At 38.8% G+C, this 22,777-nt stretch overlaps 1 pseudogene; it reads left to right on the forward strand.

Moving 5' to 3' along the window:
- LOC102173487 overlaps window positions 1–22,696 on the forward strand; it is a 57,901-nt pseudogene extending 35,205 nt beyond the window's left edge.

The raw sequence follows: 22,777 nt of genomic DNA on the forward strand, positions 1-22,777 counted from the left end.
GCGGGCAGGTCATGGTGGAGAGGTCTGACAGAATGTGGTCCACTGGAGAAGGGAATGGCAAACCACTTCAGTATTCTTGCCTTGAGAACCCCATGAACAGAATGAAAAGGCAAAATGATAGGATAATGAAAGAGGAACTCCCCAGGTCAGTAGGTGCCCAACACGCTACTGGAGATCAGAGGAGAAATAACTCTTGAAAGAATGAAGGGATGGAGCCAAAGCAAAAACAATACCCAGCTGCGGATGTGACTGGTGATAGAAGCATGGTCCGATGCTGTTAAGAGCAATATTGCATAGGAACATGGAATGTCAGGTCCATGAATCAAGGCAAATTGGAAGTGGTCAAACAAGAGGTGGCAAGGGTTAACGTTGACATTGTAGGAATCAGCCAGCTAACATGGACTGGAATGGGTGAATTTAACTCAGATGACCATTATATCTACTACTGCGGGCAGGAATCCCTCAGAAGAAATGGAGTAGCCATCATGATCAACAAAAGAGATCAAAATGCAGTACTTGGATGCAATCTCAAAAATGACAGAATGATCTCTGTTCATCTGCAAGGCAAACCATTCAATATCACGGTAATCCAAGTCTATGCCCAAACCAGTAATGCTGAAGAAGCTGAAGTTGAACAGTTCTATGAAGACTTACAAGACCTTTTAGGACTAACACCCAAAAAAGATGTCCTTTTCATTATAGGGGACTGGAATGCAAAAGTAGGAAGTCAAGAAACACCTGGAGTAACAGGCACATTTGGCCTTGAATGCGGAATGAAGCAGGGCAAAGACTAATAGATTTTTGCCAAAAAATGCACAGGTCAGAGCAAACACCCTCTTCCAACAACACACCCTCTTCCAACTCTACACATGGACATCACAAGATGGTCAACACTGAAATCAGATTGATTATATTCTTTGCAGCCAAAGATGGAGAAGCTCTATATAGTCAACAAAAACAAGACCAAGAGCTGACTGTGGCTCAGATCATGAACTTCTTATTATCAAATTCAGACTTAAATTGAAGAAAGTAGGGAAAACCACTAGACCATTCAGGTATGACCTAAATCAAATCCCTATGATTATACAGTGGAAGTGAGGAATAGATTTAAGGGCCTAAATCTGATAGATAGAGTGCCTGATGAACTATGGACTGAGGTTTGTGACATTTATAGGAGACAGGGGTCAAAATCATCCCCATGGAAAAGAAATGCAAAAAACAAAATGGCTGTTTCGGGAGGCTTTACAAATAACTGTGAAAAGAAGAGAGGTGAAAAGCAAAGGAGAAAAGGAAAGATATAAGCATCTGAATGGAGAGTTCCAAAGAATAGCAAGGAGAGATAAAAAAGCCTTCTTCAGCAATCAATGCAAAGATAGAGGAAAGAACAGAATGGGAAAGACTAGAGATCTCTTCAAGAAAATTAGAGATAACAAGGGAATATTTCATGCAAAGATGGGCTCGATAAAGGACAGAAATGGTATGGACCTAAGAGAAGCAGAAGATATTAAGAAGAGTTGGCAAGAATACACAGAAGAACTGTACAAAAAAGAGCTTCACAATCCAGATAATCACGATGGTATGATCGCTCATCTAGAGCCAGACATCCTGGAATGTGAAGTCAAGTGGGCCTTAGAAACACGAACAAAGCTAGTGGAGGTGATAGAATTCCAGTGGAGCTATTTCAAATCCTGAAAGATGGTGCTGTGAAAGTGCTGCACTCAATATGCCAGCACATTTGGAAAACTCAGCAGTGGCCACAGGACTGGAAAAGGTCAGTTTTCATTCCAATCTCAAAGAAAGGCAACGCCAAAGAATGCTCAAACTACCGCACAATTGCACTCATCTCACATGCTAGTAAAGTAATGCTCAAAATTCTCAAAGCCAGGCTTCAGTAATACGTGAACCGAGAACTCCCTGCTGTTCAAGCTGGTTTTAGAAAAGGCAGAGGAACCAAAGATCAAATTGCCAACATTTGCTGGAACATGGAAAAAGCAAAAGAGTTCCAGAAAAACATCTATTTTTGCTTTATTGACTATGCCAAAGCCTTTGACTGAGTGGATCACAATAAACTGTGGAAATTCTGAGAGAGATGAGAATACCAGACCACCTGACCTGCCTTTTGAGAAGTCTGTATGCAAGTCAGGAAGCAACAATTAGAACTAGACATGGAACAACAGACGGGTTCCAAATAGGAAAAGGAGTACGTCAAGGCTGTATATTGTCACCCTGCTTATTTAACTTATATGCAGAGTACATCATGAAAAACGCTGGGCTGGAGGAAACACAAGGTGGAATCAAGATTGCTGGGAGAAATATCAATAACCTCAGATATGCAGATGACAGCACCCTTATGGCAGAAAGTGAAGAGGAACTAGAAAGCCTCTTGATGAAAGTGAAAGAGGCAGTGAAAATGTTGGCTTAAAGTGCAACATTCAGAAAACAAAGATCATGGCATCCAGTCCCATCACTTCATGGGAAATAGATGGGGAAACAGTGGAAACAGTGTCAGACTTGATTTTTGGGGGCTCCAAAATCACTGCAGATGTTGATTCCAGCCATGAAATTAAAAGACGCTTACTCCTTGGAAGAAAAGTTATGATCAACCTAGATAGTATATTCAAAAGCAGAGACATTACTTTGCCGACTAAGGTCCATCAAGTCAAGGCTATGGTTTTCCTAGTGGTCATGTATGGATGTGAGAGTTGGACTGTGAAGAAGGCTGAGCACCGAAGAATTGATGCTTTTGAACTGTGGTTTGGAGAAGACTCTTGAGAGTCCCTTGGACTCCAAGGCGATACAACCCGTCCATTCTGATGGAGATCAACCCTGGTATTTCTTTGGAGGGAATGATGCTAAAGCTGAAACTCCAGTACTTTGGCCACCTCATGCGAAGAGTTGACTCATTGGAAAAGACTTTGATGCTGGGAGGGATTGGGGGCAGGAGGAGAAGGGGACAACAGAGAATGAGATGGCTGGATGGCATCAGTGACTCGATGGATGTGAGTGTGAGTGAACTCCAGGAGTTGTTGATGGACAGGGAGGCCTTGCGTGCTGCGATTGATGTGGTTGCAAAGAGTTGTACACGACTGACTGACTGAACTGAACTGAAGACGTATTTTTTCTTGTTGGGGTGGTACCCTATTTGCTTCTGGTTGGTGGAGGTCAGAAATGCTATTAAACATTTTACAATGTAGGATGACTTTATGCTGCAAAGAACTATCATATTCAAAGACCAGCACTACCAAGGCTGAGCAACTTTGCTCAAAATTGTATAGTATACTAAAAACAACAATAACCCTATGAATTTCAGCTGTTATGAAGGTCAAAATTTAGAATAACATTCTTCCTCACCTAAATTCTGTATTTTTTACTTGTTTTTCTAATAAACCTGATCTAAGAAACTAAGATAAAAGATTTTTTTTAAAATTATTTGTCTAAAACTAATATGTTAGAAAAACAATTAATTTTTCTTCTGTGTAAAGTAGTGTTAACAAGTCCAAGCTCACTTTGCAGACTCACAATAGTCCAATGAATCAGAAATGTGAGAGGTTGAGGCAAGGAAGAGAGTTTAATAGGTGATCCAGCTGACCAACAAGATGGCAGACTAACACATCTAAATAACCATCTTATCAGGGTCTGGATGTGTTTCCTTTATAGATCAGAGGTCAGGGAAGGTAGGGAATTAAAGTGAAAAGGACAAATGTCTGTATGGTCAAAGCTATTGTTTTCTCAGTGGTCATGTATGGATATGAAAGTTGGAACATAAAGAAGGCTGACAGCTGAGAATTGATGCTTTTGAACTGTGGTGTTGGAGAAGACTCTTGAGAGTCCCTTGCTGGTCTTGTTTTTGCTGACTGTATAGAGCGTCTCCAACTTTAGCTTCAAAGAATATATCAGTCTGATTTGGCTGTTAGACATCTCATGATGTCCATGTTTAGAGTCTTCTCTTGTGTTGTTGGGAGAGGATGTTTGCTATAGCCGTGCATTCTCTTGGCAAAACTCTATTAGACTTTGCTCTGCTTCATTCTGTACTCCAAGGCCAAATTTGCCTGTTACTCCAGGTGTTTGTCGACTTCCTACTTCATATTCTATCACCCTATAAAGACAAGGACATCTTTTTTGGGTGTTAGCTCTAGAAGGTCTTGTAGGTTTTCATACAACCATTCAACTTCAGCTTCTTCAGCATTACTGCTTGAGGGCTGACTGTGGCTCAGATCATGATGTCCTTATAGCCAAATTCACACTTAAAATGAAGAAAGTAGGGAAACCACTAGATCATTCAGGTATGATCTAAATCAAATCCCTATGATTATACAGTAGAGTGAGAAATAGATTTAAGGGACTAGATCTGATAGACAGAGTGCCTGATGAACTATGGACAGAGGTTTGTGATATTGTACAGGAGACAGGGATCAAGACCATTCCCAAGAAAAATAAATTCAAAGAGGCAAAATGGCTGTGTGAGGAGGCCTTACAAATAGCTGTGAAAAGAAGAGAAGCAAAAAGCAAAAGAGAAAAGGAAAGACATACCCATTTGAATGCAGAGTTCCAAAGAATAGCAAGGAGAGATAAGAAAATCTTCCTCAGTGATCAGTGCAAAGAAATAGAGGAAAGCAATAGAATGGGAAAGACTAGAGATCTCTTTAGGAAAATTAGAGGTATCAAGGGAATATTTCATGCAAAGATGGGCTCAAAAAAGGACAGAAATTGTATGCACCTAACAGAAGCAGAAGATATTAAGAAGAGGTGGCAAGAATACACAGAAGTATACAAAAAATATCTACACGACCCAGATAATCACAATGGTATGATCATTCATCTAGAGCCAAATATCCTGGAATGTGAAGTCAAGTGGGTTTTAGGAAGCATCACTACGAACAAAGCTAGTGAAAGTGATGGAATTCCAGTTGGTCTAATTCAAATCCTAAAAGATGATGCTGGTAAAGTGCTACATTCAATATGCCAGCAAATTTGGAAAACTCAGCAGTGGCCACACGACTGGAAAATATTAGTTTTCATTCTAATCCCAAAGAAAGGCAATGCCAAGAAATGCTCAAACTATCGTACAGTTGCACTCATCTCACACACTAGTAACGTAATGTTCAAAATTCTCCAGGCCAGGTGTCAACGCTATGTAAACCATGAACTTCCAGATGGTCAAGCTGGATTTAGAAAAGGCAAAGGAACCAGAGATCAAATTGCCATCATCCATTGTCATTGAAAAAGAAAGAGAGTTCCAGAAAAAGCATCGATTTCTGCTTTATTGACTATGCCAAAGTCTTTGACTGTGTGGATCACCATAAACTGTGGAAAATTCTGAAAGAGATGGGAATACCAGACCACCTGACCTGCCTCTTGAGAAATCTGTATGCAGGTCAGGAAGCAACAGTTAGAACTGGACATGGAACAACAGACTGGTTCCAAATAGGAAAAGGAGTACGTCAAGGCTGTATATTGTCACCCTGCTTATTTAACTTCTATGCCGAGTACATCATGAGAAATGCTGGGCTGGAGGAAGCACAAGCTGTAATCAAGATTTCTTGGAGAAATATCAATAACCTCAGATATGCAAATGATACCACCCTTATGGCAGAAAGTGAAGAAGAGCTAAAAAGCCCCTTGATGAAAGTGAAAGGGAAGAGTGAAAAATTTGGCTTAAAGCTCAACATTCAGAAAACTAAGATGGTGGAATATGGTCCCATTACTTCATGGCAAATAGATGGGGAAAGAGTGGAAACAGTGAGAGACGACAGAGGGTGAGATGACTGGATGGCATCATCAAGTCAATGGACATGAGTTTGAGTAAACTCCAGGAGTTGTGATGGCCAGGGAGGCCTGGCATGCTGCAATCCATGGGGTCGCAAAAAGTTGGACGCGACTGAGCGACTGAACTGAACTGAACTGAATTGGACTACAGGGAGATGCAATCAATTATTCAATCCTGAAAGAAATCTGTCCTGAATATTCATTGGAGGGACTGATGCTAAGGTTGAAGTTCCAATAATTTGGCCACCTAATGCCAAAGGCTGACGCATTGGAAAAGACCCTGATGTTGGGAAGAATTAAAGGCAGGAGGAGAAGGGAATGACAGAGGATGAGATGGGTGGATGGCATCACCACCTCAAAGAACATGAATTTGAACCAACTCCAGGAGATGGTGAAGGACAAGGAAGCCTGGTGTGCTGCAGTCCATGAGGTAGCAAAGAGTTGTACATCACTGAGCAACTGAACAGCAATAAATCTTGCAAATATCTCTCAAAATGGCAAGTCTCAGGCAGCAGATGTGTTAGTTTTTTCCTACCATCCACAGGTGGACAGGGTTTTGAACAAAGGCACTATAATAGTCAGTCAGAGGGGCACACATGTATAAATACACACATAATCCTCAGCAGATTTAGAAAGAAGGGAGGATAGAAGAAAGAAAGGAAAGAAGGATAACTTTTTTTTTAATTAAAAATAATCCTCACCTCCTTATATCAGTTCAGTCAGTCAGTTCAGTTGCTCAGTCGTGTCTGACTCTTTGCAACCCCATGAATCACAGCACGCCAGGCCTCCCTATCCATCACCAACTCCCGGAGCAAACTCATGCCCATCGAGTCGGTGATGCCATCCAGCCATCTCATCCTGTAGTCCCCTTCTCCTCCTGCCCCCAGTCCCTCCCAGCATGAGTCTTTTTCATTGAGTCAACACTTTGCATGAGGTGGCCAAAGTACTGGAGTTTCAGCTTTAGCATCATTCCTTCCAAAGAAATCCCAGGGCTGATCTCCTTTAGAATGGACTGGTTGGATCTCCTTGCAGTCCAAGGGACTCAAAGGAGTCTTTTCCAACACCACAGTTTAAAAGCATCAATTCTTCAGTGCTCAGTGTCAAAGAAAAAGAGGGAAATTTGATTGCACATGAAATTAAAATTACTGCTGTTGTGGGAACTTCACTAGTGGTCCAGTGGTTTAAGAATCTGTTTTTCAGTTCAGGGGGCATGGTCTTCATCCCTGGATGGGAAACTGCATGGTCCCACATGCAGACCAACTAAGTCAGCACGCTGCAAGTAGAGAAAGCCTGCATATCCCCTTGAAGACCCAGTTTAGTCAAAATAATAATAATAATTACTGCTGTTTGAGCCACTGCTACTGTTGGGAAGATTGCTATAGCCTTATGAAAAAGAGATTCTGGTGTCAACATCATTGACACCTCTGGAACTGACCACAGCTAGTAGGATTTCTCTTTCTTCTGCTTTCTAACCTCATGTGGATGTTTTCTAAACAGATCCTTCGTGTTAAATATCATAAAGGACATAGGTTAGGCAGAGGCATCTGATTAGTGAATCAGTATCTTTATAAGGTGATAACAGTGGTCTGTTGTGTATATATGTATATATAATATATATAACTATTATCAAATGAAAGAGCAAAAAACAAAACTTTAAATCATTATGTCAGGAAAAACCTAACAAGTTCTCCAACATTAATTGAACTCTAAAATGTAAACAAAGGGTGTGTTCCCTTTATAGATTCAAAATGTTTCTTTTCTATAGAAATCTCTGTTTTAACAATAATAGCTTGTATATTTGTTTCATTTTCATTTAACATTTTATTCTCCACTATCCTGAAGTTTCAAGAAAGCCAACAACTGTGTTGTCAGGAAACATGCCTGCATCTTTTGGAAGGACTGAAATATATAATGATAAGCAATATACAGAATGGAATCACATAAATTATTTTTCTTTATTCCATTGCAGTGAAAATCCTCTACAGTAGAAGATATCAAAAGAACATATCACATTTACTTCTTTTTGTATGTGTTACTTGAAATCTAACATTCCCTGGTAGATGAACATGAACAGTTCAGAGATGTGAACATTTGTAAGATTTGATCCAAGGTCACTTTTGCCTTTAAAAAGTACCAAAGCTTCTACATATGATACTTCTCCATTATAATAATAAAATAATTTTAAGGTCACCAAACAGCATTGATTCATTTTTTAAAATAAGAATCTAAACTTTATAAGAACAGAAAAATCTTTATTGAAGATATCAATAAAGAAGGCATTTTAGGATACAATCCGTAAAGGATGTTTCCACTGTGTAAAAAGGAGTCGTTGCTGTTGTTGAGTCACTAAAGTTGGGTCCAACTCTTTTGCAATCCCATGGCCTGTGGCCCCCCCAGGTTTCTCTGTCCATGGGATTTCCCAGGCAAGAATCCTGGAATGATTGTCATTTCATACCTTAGGGTATTTTCCCAGCCCAGGGATCAAACTCACATCTCCTACATGGGCAGGTGGGTTTTTAGCCACCAGGGAATCCTTGATGAGGATTAGAGTTTGTAGGGTTAGAAAAGTTTTAATTATTTTGTTCTTTTCAGTTAGTTCTGATAAATCTTGAGAAAATTAATTGAATGCTTACCTATGACAAAGGTTTCTTTCTTTATGTATATGATTTTTTTCATGAGAATAATTTTATTCTAATTTTACGGCACCACATAAAAAATAAAATTAAGAGTAAAATATCCCTAAATACATGTGTATTTATGTATATCTATTCTGAAAGAGGAGAGTGAAAAAGTTGGCTTAAAGCTCAACATTCAGAAAACGAAGATCATGGCATCCAGTCCCATCACTTCATGGGAAATAGATGGGGAAACAGTGGAAACAGTGTCAGACTTGATTTTGGGGGGCTCCAAAATCACTGCAGATGGTGATTGCAGCCATGAAATTAAAAGATACTTACTCCTTGGAAGAAAAGTTATGATCAACCTAGACAGCATATTCAAAAGCAGAGACATTACTTTGCCAACTAAGGTCCATCTAGTCAAGGCTATGGTTTTTCCAATAGTCATGTATAGATGTGAGAGTTGGACTGTGAAAAAACCTGAGGCTGAAGAATTGATGCTTTTGAACTATGGTGTTGGAGAAGACTCTTGAGAGTCCCTTGGACTGCAAGGAGATCCAACCAGTCCATTCTGAAGGAGATCCACCCTGGTATTTCTTTGAAAGGAATGATGCTAAAGCTGAAACTCCAGTACTTTGTCCACCTCATGCAAAGAGTTGACTCATTGGAAAAGACTAATGCTGGGAGGGATTGGGGGCAGGAGAAGAAGGGGACGACAGAGGATGAGATGGCTGGATGGCATCACTGACTTGATGGACATGAGTCTGAGTGAACTCCGGGAGTTGGTGATGGACAGGGAGGCCTGGCGTGCTGCAATTCATGGGGTCACAAAGAGTTGGACACGACTGAGCAACGGAACTGAACTAAAACTTTATAAAATAAATCTCATAAATCATATTATATTCAATAATGTTTTATTATTTTAAGTGCAATGACTCTATATAGGTAAATATACATATACTTTTATAAAAATGGCTGTTCAAATTAACACTGTTTTCTGAGGTTACACATGTATATATTCCTTATGAAAGCCATGAGACAGATAAATCATTCATCTATTTATCTATGAGATTTTCATGAAGAAATTACTTTTAAAGAGAGATATTTTAAGAAGAAAATCTATCTGACATGACACATTTTATAAACAAAAATATGTATCCACACAAGTCTGTTTATAAGTACCAGTGGACATATTCACATGAATTTATTTAGAATTTGATATAACAGCATTCGATTGTCAGAAACTGCACCTCTGTGCCTGTGTTATTCTCCATACTGTGGAAAGTCACATTGCTTTTGTCAGTACAACAGGCTTAAAGCTCAAAGTAATAACAACCCCTGAGGAGCAGCCCTCAACCAAAAGATATATATATATATATATACACATGTCAGTTCAGTTAGTCACTCAGTCTTGTCCGACTCTTTGCGACCCCATGAATCACAGCACACCAGGCCTCCCTGTCCATTGCCAACTCCCGGAGTTCACTCAGACCCACGTCCATCGAGTCAGTGATGCCATCCAGCCATCTCATCCTCTGTCGTCCCCTTCTCCTCCTGCCCCCAATCCCTCCCAGCATCAGAGTCTTTTCCAATGAGTCAACTCCTCCCATGAGGTGGCCAAAGTACTGGAGTTTCAGCTTTAGCATATTCCTTCCAAAGAAATCCCAGGGCTGATCTCCTTCAGAATGGACTGGTGTGTATATATATATATATATATATATATATATATATATATATACACCATATATATATATATTTCAGAATCACATGTTTTACACTGTTTCCCCGTGCCTCCTACAGGAATAAACTCAGTCACTTATAGTCAGCTGGCTTAATAATGAAAACTTTAATGGCTCTAATTGGATATTTTAATTCCTTTATCAATTCCCCATTGCACAACTTATGTTTCTTGTACATGCCAAATAAATTGCTTACACATAGCTTTGTGTAAGGTTGAATAAGCCTATTGACAAAAAAGGACAACACTGTTGATAAACATCCTGTGCTCATAGGATCTCTATAACTTCACAGTTGATAAGAATCTCCAATATTGTTCAATATGATGAAACAGTAAAAAGGTAAAGAATATTTTATTATTAGATATAAAACATACAGGTAATATCTAGCATTTAAGGGGTAAGCTGGCAGTGGTAATGATAAGAACATGTAGTTTTTGGATGGTTATAGTTAAGTATTATTAATGCACTGAAAAAAAAAAAGATGAAACTATCAGTCTAAATCACCCAATGATCATTTCAGGGCATTGTGTGATTGTCATACAGCCTTGATGATAATACAATAAAACTTATCAAGTGCAATTGAAAGGCAGATTGTCCCAAAAACTAGTTCCATAACTGATTATGAGCAATAGAAGGGAATGTTCAATTCACACCCCTGGTAAGTTTCCTGAGCCAACAGAACATGCTGAGGAATGGGTTTTGAGGGAGCTAGATGAGAGGGAGGATGCAATAACAGATTAGGAGATTTTAATTTTAACCAATGTTATTTCCATCAGTAGTGCATGACAGTTTGGGATGCCCCACATCTTTGATTTATATTTGGTCTTCTCTGAAGCTTTCATTTAAGCATTTTGGTGGGTAGAACATAGCCTTGTATTTTGATTTTCTTTTTAATTTCTCCTAATGTCTAATGAATTTGATCACCATTTTTTTCTTTTTAAATTATGAAAGTATGATACAACATTTACAGGACTTGGAAAATAAGAACAAAATTACACATAGTTTCACTATACATTACAATTACTTTTTAAATAGATAAGATTTTTAGTTGGAGTTTCAATATCAAACTCTCAAAAAGTAATAGAATGAATATACAGAAAGGTAGAAGGTTAATAGTAGACCTGAAAAGCACCATAAACCAATTCAACATAACTAAAATTTATACAATTTTCATGCAACAGTAGGATACAGGTGCTATTCAATTTCCCATAGACTATAAACTAGGAGACACTGGAACATATCCAGGGGAATAAAAAGAGATGTGAAAATTTCATGGACTAAAGATATTGAAATCATACAGAGTCTGTTTTCCTATCATTGTGGAGTTAAGTTAGAAATCAATATCAAAAGATATTTGAAAATAACCCACATATTTTCAAACGCAATGTGACATTTACCAAGAGGGATCTTTGACTTCGTCATCAAAAGCCTCAATAAAGTTGCTGCTGCTGCCGCTATGTCGCTTCAGTCATGTCCGACTCTGTGCGACCCCAGAGAAAGCAGCCCACCAGGCTCCCCCATCCCTGGGATTCTCCAGGCAAGAACACTGGGATGGGTTGCCATTTCCTTCTCCAATGCCTGAAAGTGAAAAGTGAAAGTGAAGTCGCTCAGTTGTGTCCTGATGATGCTAGTGGCTTGTAAACTGATTGGCAACTCTCAGAAACTGATAGTATCAAATAAGCATTGTTAAAATCCTACCACCCCTGGCTAACCTTTTCTGTCAATTCTTTGAAACTGCATCTTTAGGGCTGGTCATGTTCCTTCACTGTAGCTTCTGATTATCCTCAAGCACAAACCCTAAAATCCATACACAGTCTCTAAGTTCAAGTACAAAGGTTCGCTTCAGGACAAACCCCAAAGTGATGTAGTGTTTCTTACTATGTCTGTAGTGTCTACTGGGTGTAACCCCCCTGGACAGGCTAGCTGCATGGCAGCACAATATGGGGGCCCACATGGTCAACTTTTCTATAGCTCCACTTGCTCCCTATTCTGTCTGAACACCCCCCCCCCCCACACACACACACACAGTCAACACTGAATTCTGAAGTCAGTGAGGACTTCAGCCTGTCTTCATTCTGAAGTTGTACTCTTATGTAACTGAATCCAGTTCTTCACCATTAATTCAACGCAGCTTCCAAAACATGTCAGGCATATTCTTAGGAAGCGTCCTGGGATGGAGCAGCACGGTCCTGGCTTTCAGGCTCTGGAGACGGTGCTGGCACGGCTTCTTTTTTCTGGGCTGCCAGGAACTCATGAACTGCTCGTTCTATCTGTGGTCTGAAGATGTGGTTCTCCTTTTCGGGCCCCTCCGCCACCTCTCCACGACCTAGGCCCTCTGTTTCTGAGAGGAAGCCTTCCTCGGGCCCCTTGGCGGACCCACTGCGCAGCCGTAGCTGACGGCGGGGGCGGCGGCTGGCACCAGCGGGGCCGGCGGGGGGCGGCGGCCCCATCAACCCGGCCTCACTGCCCCCGGCGACCCGCAGCTCACTGCGCTCACCGTGGAGCAACTCAAGAGCCCGGGGCTGTTTGACAGGTTCCGCCAGGACTGCCTGGCCGGCGTGGACACCAAGCCAGCTTACCAAAACCTGAGGCAAAAAGTGGATAATTTTGAGTCAACACATCTGGACAAGCAGGAATGGAATCCCACGATGAACACAAACCAATTGCAAAATGGTCTGAGGCAGAGTGTGGTTCAGTCAGGGATGTTGGAAGCTGGAGTCAATAAAGTTAAAAGACTGAAAAAACACAGAGGGTAATTGCAGAGAAGAAAGCATTAAATGAGAAATTAATATCAAAAATACTTTTAAAACCCCTGTATTTGGAAATTAAATGTGCATTTTTAAATGGTGGATTTATCCAAGAAGCCATGACAAGAAAAATTGGAAAATATTTGTAATAGAATAAAAATGAAAAGAGAATTTACCAGAATGTATTACATGTAGCTGAAGCTGTTCAATGCAAACAAATACTGTGTGGAATACTGAATATATAAACAAATAATGGACACTAGCATACAATTTTGTGAAATTTGAACAAAATCTGTACTTTAGTTAATAATACTGTATCATATCCTAATTTCCTATCTTTTCCTTTAACAATCATAGTATTTCTGTATATTCTCAGAATTGGATTAAAAGTTTCAAACCTCATTCAAAAAATTTTTTTAAAATCACTAAGGTAATAAACTAACTGGACTTTTAACAGTAATATTAGATTCTAAAATACACAAGTTTTGAGTGAATATAAATTAGAAATCTACCATTCCATTCATAGTAAGTCAAACAAGTGGAATAAAAATGTCATAATTTTTTTTAGCTAGGCAAAAATTCATAGGCTTTCTAAAATATATATATTATATTTTACATATATAAGTTTTTCTACTATTCTTGATAAAGGCTTACTGCTATTTAATATGGAGAAGGCAATAGCACCCCACTCCAGTACTCTTGCCTGGAAAATCCCATGGGTGGAGGAGCCTGGTAGGCTGCAGTCCATGGGGTCTTGAAGAGTCGGACCTGACTGAGTGACTTCCCTTTCACTTTCATGCACTGGAGAAAACCTGTAATCACTTTTTAAAATCCAGATGCATATCAGAAATATCTTGGAAATTTTTGAAAATACAAATGTATAGGTATTGCTTTTTGTTGTTGTTATTCTTTCTCAAGCCTTGATTGCCTTTTTATGCATTGTGAAATCAACAAAGCAGAGTTTCAAAACCCTTTGCCCATTTTTCTATTTAAGGGTCAGCTTTTTTATTTCCTTTTTTTGATTTATAAATTTAGAATATGAGTCTTTTGTTGGATGTATGCATTACAATTATTTTTCTCCTTATGGAAGGTGTGTTCTCACTTAAATTGTATTCTTTTGCATCAGTTATACAAGATTGGAAACTTGAAAGTACTCACAAGACCCTTCAGTGTTTACTCATCTAAGCCTCTAATAAAAGCAAAGGTTAGAGAATTTCTTCATGGAACATATACTCAAGTGACTCAGGATTTTTACACATGATAAATATACCTGGAGCCAGTATCATTACACAGCTGGAATTTCTACTTGAAGCATGGAAAAGTCAATGGCTTACAATTCATGAAATAATGATAATATTGAGATGACAGAGTACTGAAAATAGGTAAAAAAAAAAAAAAAAAACTCAACAAGATAAGGATGTCAGTATTAATAAATCACATAAGACCAGAGAACAAATAACCATGTTTGAGTGAACTCTGGGAGATATTGAAGAACAGGGAAGCCTGGCATGATGCAGTCCACTGGGTCTCAAAGAGTCAGACATAACCCAGCAGCAGAACAACAACAATAAAGTTTTCCAGGAAGCGCTAGAGACATGCTCTTCAATAAAACCAATAATAATGGTTCTCTTATAGGGGCATGAGCATCACTGAGAAGCCAGCATTGATGGGAGGGGGTTGTTATAGCGCTTCAGTTCAGTTTAGTTCAGTCTCTCTGTCGAGTCCGACTCTTTGCAACCCCATAGACTGCAGCACGCCAGGCCTCCATGTCCATCACCAGCTCCCAGAGTTTCTCAAACTCATGTCCATTGAGTTTCTCAAACTCATGTCCAACCATCTCATCCTCTGTCAGCCCCTTCTCCTCCTGCCTTCAATCTTTCCCAGCATCAGGGTCTTTTCAAATGAGTCAGTTCTTCACATCAGTTTTGGAGTTTACCTTCAGCATCAGTCCTTCCAAGATTCTTCTTCAACACCACAGTTCAAAAGCATCAGTTCTTCAGTGCTGAGCTTGCTTTATAGTCCAACTCTCACATGCATACATGACTACTGGAATAACCATAGCTTTGACCAAATGGACCTTTGTCACCGAAGTAATGCCTCTGCTTTTTAATATGCTGTCTAGATTGGTCATAACTTTTCTTCCAAAGAACAAGTATCTTTTAATTACATGGCTGCAGTCATCATCTAGAGAGATTTTGGAGAGCAAGAAAATAAAGTCCATCACTGTTTCTGTTGTTTCCCCATCTATTCGCCATGATATGATGGGATCAGATGCCATACTCTTCATTTTTGACTGTTTAGTTTTAAGCCAGCATTTTCACTCTACACTTTCAGTTTCATCAAGAGGCTGTTTAGTTTTTCTTCACTTTCTGCCATGAGGGTGGTGTCATCTACATACCTGAGGCTATTGATATTTCTCCTGGCAATCTTGATTCCAGCTTGTGCTTTATCCAGCCCAGCGTTTCTCATGGTGTACTCTGCATAGAAGTTAAATAAGCAGGGTGACAATATACAGCCTTGAGATACTCTTTTTCCTATTTGGAACCAGTCTGTTGTTCCATGTCCAGTTCTAACTGTTGCTTCCTGACTTGTATACAGATTTCTTAAGAGGCAGGTTAGGTGGTCTGGTATTCCCATTTCTAGAATAATTTTCCACTATTTTTTGTGATCCACATAGTCAAAGGCTTTGGCCTAGTCAATAAAGCAGACATAGATGTTTTCTGGAGCTTTCTTGCTTTTTCGATGATCCAACCAATGTTTGATCATCTGGTTCTTTTGCATTTTCTAAAGCCAGCATAAACATCCGAAAGTTCACGGTTCACATACAGTTGAAGCCTGGCTTGGAGAATTTTGAGCATTACTTTACTAGCGTGTGAGATGAGTGCAATTGTGCGATAGTTTGAGCATTCTTTGGCATTGCCTTTCTTTGAGATTGGAATGAAACTGACCTTTTCCAATCTTGTGGCCACTGCTGAGTTTTCCATATTTGCTGGCATATTGAGTGCAGCACTTTCATAGCATTATCTTTCAGGATTTGAAACAGCTCAACTGGAATTCCATCACCTCCACTAGCTTTTTTCATAGTGATTCTTCCTAAAGCCCACTTGACTTCACATTCCAGGATGTCTGGCTCTAGGTGAGTGATCATACCATCATGATTATCTGGGTTGTGAAGGTCTTTTTTGTATAGTTCTTCTGTGTATTCTTGCCACCTCTTCTTAATATCTTCTGCTTCTGTTAGGTCCATACCATTTCTCTCCTTTACTGTGCCCATCTTTGCATGAAATAGTCCCTTGGCTTATCTCACTAGAATTAATGCAGTTAATAGGATTCTGCAATAGCAGAGGCCAGGTGGTTACATTGTACTTTTAGAAGGAAAGTGGACATATGACGGTAAGAAGCAGACTGGAAACCAGGGAGTATTGACTACCAGGAATTTGTGGCTGTGGATAATACACCATGCTGTCCCTGAGATCAAAAGTCATGGACAGCCAACAAGGATATTGATTGACCTACATAATCTTCAACCAAAAAATGAATTAGTTTCACCTTAACCAGTTTCCTGACCTAAACTAGTTTCAGTCCTTGAATTCTTGAAACTAAGTGGAGCCAAGGTCATCTAGAAGAAAGACCATGTGCTACCACAAGGAGAGCAAAGATTTGGTAGAAAACTTCCCTGCCAATGCAGGAAACATAAGAGCCACAGGTTCAATCCCTGGATCAAGAAGATCCAGAGAAAGGCATGGCAACCCTCTTCAGTGTCAACTGCCTAACATAAGCTGGTCTTAGTTGCTCCAACACACTCCTGGGGAACCCAGACCTTCATCTCAAGGAGTCTGAGCCCCTGATTTTGTAGCTAAAAATTACCATTTATGGTTATCTGCTGATAGGAAGCACCAATCACTTTCCCCCATAATTCTGTTTCCCTGCTCCTATTGGTTTATCAGTACAAGAACTCTGGCTTTTCTACCACTAGAGCCACCTAGAAGGCCCAGAAATTTGTGAGCTGGTTGTTAAATATAGCCATAGTTAAAAGTTAAATTTTTTAAATTTGCAATTAAACAAGTTACATGAAGACCAAAGGCAATAAATATTCAAAACTCATACCGTCCTATTTACTTTTTTGGTTGTCACTTATATTTCTGAGATCTACTATTTATTTATTTGGAAGTCATATGAAAAGTCCATGGACGGCGGAGCCTGGTAGGCTGCAGTCCACGGGGTCGCTAAGAGCTGGGCACGACTGAGCGAATTTACTTTCACTTTTCACTTTCATGCATTGGAGAAGGAAATGGCAACCCACTCCAGTAATCTTGCCTGGAGCATCCCAGGGACAGAGGAGCCTAGTGGGCTGCCGTCTATGGGGTCGCACAGAGTCGGACACGACTGAAGCGACTTAGCAGCATATGTAATGGTATGCTACTGTGCATCTCTCTCCAACTCAGTCCCTAACCACACAAGGATAGCTTGAAATTGGCCATGATGAGAGTTTTATACCATGGAAGTTTGGAAATGCTACAAATCAAGGATTGGTTTATTTTTTTGCTGACTGTCCAGAACAGCAGCCAACAGTTTATAGCCTACAGGCATAATATGTCTTATGGCCTTTTTCTTCTAAAGACTACAAGCTAAGAAGCTTGTTTATATTTTAAACAAACAAAAGAGAAAAAATGTATAAGAGGAATTGTACATGGCCACAAGACTTAAAATGTTTATCTTCCTTTACAGAAAAAAAAAATGCTGATCTAGATTTTACGAAGTGATAGAGAAGATGTTAATAGTGGAGATGAAACTTCAGAGTATGTAAGGTCTATAGCACACAAAATGAAGGAAATAGCTTCAAAAACTATTGCCTGACATCATAATTTGATTATGCCAAAGAACAATAGTGCAGTTTTGACAAAGGTCTTGGCAGTTTCATTTTGCTCGTGTGCACACGCGTGTATGCACCTGCATGCGTGCATACTCTCAGTTGCTCAGTTGTGTCCTTCTCCTTGTGATTCCATGGACTGTCACCCACCAGGCTCTTCTGTCCATGGGGATTCTCCAGGTTAGAATACTGGAGTGGGTTGCCATTTCCTATTTCAGAGGATCTTCCCGACCCAGAGATTGAACCTGAGTCTCCTGCCTATCCTGCATTGGCAGGCAGATTCTTTACCACTGTGTCACCTGTGAAGTCCAAATTTGTTTGTACACCATGAAAAAAAACATATAAATGAAGATTCAGGTTGTAAGTGTACTTAGAGAGCCAGTAGTTAAGCAATTACTAGCACACCACTGAAGGTACCCCACTGACAAGACACTTTGGCCAGGACCATTGCTATTTGAAGGTAAAGGGGTTCGACCATGGGTAGTAGAAGAGGGAAATCCTGAGCTTCAACGGTGACTTCGCAAATCATTTCATCAGAGAAGAGTGTGACTTTTGCACATTAGCCTTTTTGTTATAAATATCTTTCTTAGAAATTGTGACTGTTCATCACCTTGAAGGAGTGATAACAGGATGGAGCACAAATGGAATTGAGAAATGAGAAGGAGACCCCATCCAGGAGCTGACAGTGCCACACTCAACTCCCTCAGTGTTTTAAACATGCCTCCACTGATTTCCCCTGCCAGTATCTTTGTCTTTGTGCCTGAGGCCTAGTGTCAGTGCCAGAAGGTCACTGTCAGCTCATGGCAGGCCTCTAATGCTCAGAAATGAGCAGCCCTGGGATCATTCCTTCACTATTGACTGGAAGTGCTTGATGTATAACAGTTCCTTTGACTTCACCCATCCAGTGGAATAATTCTGAGACAATGATTTGTACTGTTTCCTAAAGTACCCTTGTGGGTTTGAGTTCCAGTCACCCACAGTGGTTGCTAACTAAATAAAACATCTTTGAATGACTGCTTCCCTTCTTTGTTCTGAGTTTTCAGTTCCCTTCTGTTGTTTTTGGAGTGCCCATCTGAAATGTTTTCACTGAAATTCTTATCTCAGGGTCTGCTTCCCCAATAACCCAAACTAAGACCCCCAGCAGCAGCTCAGAAATCCTCCTAAGTGCTTTCTAAAAGTGTTGGCAGTCTCTGAAGAGGAGCAAAAAAATCTAGGCCACAAATCATGTTTATGTGATTGAAAAAGCAAAGTAAAATAAAGTGAATATATTGCACTTATAATCATACATGACAGTGGATTGTTATCTTTTTTTCTTAAATCATTTGAAAGGTCATTAGAATAATCTCTGATGAGTGGAGTGGAAAAAATTAAAAAGTATAAAAAGTACTATAGTTAAATTCAGGCAAGAACTTCTGATTGACATATAATTTTTCCAGGGCCTATCTACCTGTCTGTCTATCTCTCTATCTAGTTATTTATCTATCTGATGGTCATTCTGAGTTGTAAAGTAATAAGCTCCTTCCTATTTTTGTGATGAGTATTAAATATGTCATTAAAGGAGAAGAGAATTTTTTTTTTAAATTTTGTTTTGTTTTTTCCAAATGACAGAGAAACACTATAAATTCTCTAGGTCATCATTTCCTAAAATATGCCCAGGGAAACATTAGTCCTATAGCTCTTAAAAATTAGTAAAGTCAGGGACTTCCCTGCTGGTCCAGGGACTAAGAATTGCCTTGCAATGCAGGGGGTTCAGATTTGATTCCTGGTCAGGGAACAAAGGTCTCACATGCAGGGAGTATCTAAGCCCACACACCACAAATACTGAGCCCAAGCACCACAACTACTGAGCCCAAGCACCACAACTACTGAAGCGCACACACTGCGGAGCCCGTGAGCCGCAGCTGACTGAGCCCAAGCACCATAACTAGAGAGTCCTGTGCTGCAATGAACAATCCCACATGATGCAACAAAGATCCCACATGCCACAACTAAGATGCAGCCAATAAATAAATTTTTAAAAAATAATAAGAATATATCTTCTGGAAAAATAGTAGTAAAGTCAGAGACCATGAGAAATATTGTCTTTCCCCTACACTTCACTCATCCCAGTTCTCCTTCCTGTATTCACAATGCAAATGTGAAATTCATATTTTAAATAAGCATTTTTTCTTAATTATTGTTTTACTTAGTATTCCTCTAACTTACATTACCAAGAATTTGTAGATAAGTGTGTATATATGTGTGTAAAAATACATATTAGGTTCTCGACTTTATATTAGGAGTCAAGCAAGTCTCAAGAAATATTTTGTTATCTCAAATAGTATTTGCCATACATTTCATGTATTTAGTACAATAAATCAAACATGACCACTATATATTAAGTACACAGTCTTGCCTATCATAAATAGAAAACCTTACATTAATTGACCAATTATTTATCAGTATCAAAAATGTCCAAGATGTAAATTTTTTGTAGTTGTACTCAATCAATGGATATTATATGTCACCTCAAAACTTATTTAAGTGATATAAAAGATAATTATGTTTAAGCATTGAATAAACACAGATCTTATGAGGGATGTGTAGAAAGTGGTTTATTTTCTTACCATGAATAATTTGAAATTTTGGAGGAAAACAAGATCTATGTGAAATTAGGAGAGCACAAAAGTTACAATGCATAACTGAATGCTAAGCACTATTCTAAAGTAGAAGTGTAGAGGGAGGGAACATACATATACTTATGGATGATTCATTTTGATATATGGCAGAAAAGGACACAATATTGTAAATAAATTATCCTCCAATTAAAAATTATATAATTAAAAAAGAAGTATATCACAATTTTATAGAAAATCAGTATAAGTATAAATTTATTCCTCTGAATAATTCTTACTGTTGTAATAGTAGTTAATTATTTTGAGACTGTGTCACTATTTATTTTACTCATACTGGATTGCTCCATAGTTTGATTCATGATTCACACCAGTTTCCCTTGATTCAGTGAGAACTTTCTGCAAAGGCACAGTAATCTTCATGTTAATATAGCTGGGAATTTCAAGGGCATACCTGATATAACAATGTGTTGTCATAAATATTTCTGACATTTATGCATTATACTTTCTTTAAAAGCAAGTTAATATTTCAAAAATAAATTAATAGTAACATCATTTCTCAGCTCAATTATAAAATATGCTAATGTGTCAGACATTCTTAATGCATCAGGATTGGCTGGGGACTTCCATAGCTAAAGTGCAAAAGAATTTTAAGAAGCAGTATTCCATGGTGAATAATTTAACCATATGGTCATTGGCTTTGATTTAGTCCAGCAATGGGTGTTAAGAATTTTATCATGTAACTGGAATAGATCTATTACTTCTAAAAATGACATTTTACAGTAAGGGAAATATAAATAGTATGATGAAAATTTCACTTATTATATTTCTCTCCAAATTTTACCATGGCCTTTTCAAATTCTCCAAGGAAACATATTTCCTTTGGCATATTAGAAATGACTTATCCAATTCAGCCTTAATTCAAGAATCCTGACAATGTTAATGTGTAGGAATTGTATTTTGGATGAATTTTAATAAATCAGAAATTATCAGTGAAATTTCCCACAATTAAATTTTGCTTCGGCTTAGATACCAGAGAACAGAGAGAGAGAATGAGAATGAGAACAAGAGTGAGAGTTGGAAGATAAAACTATCTTGCATTAATGAGGTAAAGTGTTAAAGTTCAATCTGCAAGCACATTTTTTTAAAAATCCAGCAACAAGTATTATATATATATATATATGTGGGGGTGTATTAAAATATATATTTGTTTATTTATAACATAAGGGTGTGTGTAAATTAACACTTGGTTTTGAGTCAACAATTTTGTCTTCTACTGGGTAAAATAATATCCATGACACTGAGTATTCACTTCACCTGGTTGCCTGTAATAACATATACACACTACTGTATTAAAATGGATAGCCAACAAGGACAGGAACTCTACTCAATATTCCATAATAACCTATATGGGAAGAGAATTTGAAAAAGAATAGATATATGTATATGTCTATATCAGATACTTTGCTGTACACGTGAAACTAACACGATATTGTCAATCAACTATGTTGCTATTGTTGTAGTTTAATGGCTAAGTCGTGTCTGACTCTTTGTGACCCCATGGACTATAGCCTGCCAGGCTCCTATGTCCGTGTGGTCTCCCAGGCAAGAATACTGGAGTGGGCTGCCATTTCCTTCTCCAGGGGATCTTCCTAACCCAGAGATCAAACTGTCATCTCCTGTGTCTCCTGCATTGTCATGGGGAATTCTTTACCACTGAGCCACCTAAAAGAAATAAATCAATGCACTTTCTGATAGGGAATGTAAAGGGAATCCTGGGCTTGCCACATGAACACCTGAAAAGCAAAAAAGGTTATAATTAGGATGAAGGACAATGAAGTTCCTTGACTGAGCTTTGGTAAAATTTAGGCTGAAACATTTATGTATCCCATTAAATGTTTGTATTTAAATGTAGTAAAGTGTAACAGTATGACTTTGCATAGGCTGTATCAGGTTTTTTTTTAGCACCTGTGTCTTTATTTAAAAAATAGGGGTAATAATACCTATCATCGGTTTTTCATGGTTTCGTATTAATATCAAGGAGTGATGGTAATTGAAAATGCCTCTACAAATACACAGGTTTATGTTTCCTTCTAGTTTTGCCTCTAACTGTATTTGTCACCCAAATCCGTTAGCCCTGCATGAGAGCGTATGAGGAATAAATTGAAGCAAAGAAAATAAAAAAGATATAAAAATGGGATTACCATTTAGCGAAGACATGAAATGCATTTTTCAGCTGACACTTACAAATGAAAAGCAGTGGCACGAGCGAAAATGCAGTGTCGGCACTGACATTCTGTGGCCGAAGAATGCCACAGAGAAAAATGCCGCCTGTGTGTCGTAACCTTGTACAGAAATCTGAACAATTGAAAAGTATCCCACGGAGTGTGAATGTCTTCTGCTATGATTGAAAGATAAAACCATC

This window comes from Capra hircus, chromosome 16, assembly GCF_001704415.2.
Source record: "Capra hircus breed San Clemente chromosome 16, ASM170441v1, whole genome shotgun sequence".
NCBI lineage: Eukaryota > Metazoa > Chordata > Mammalia > Artiodactyla > Bovidae > Capra > Capra hircus.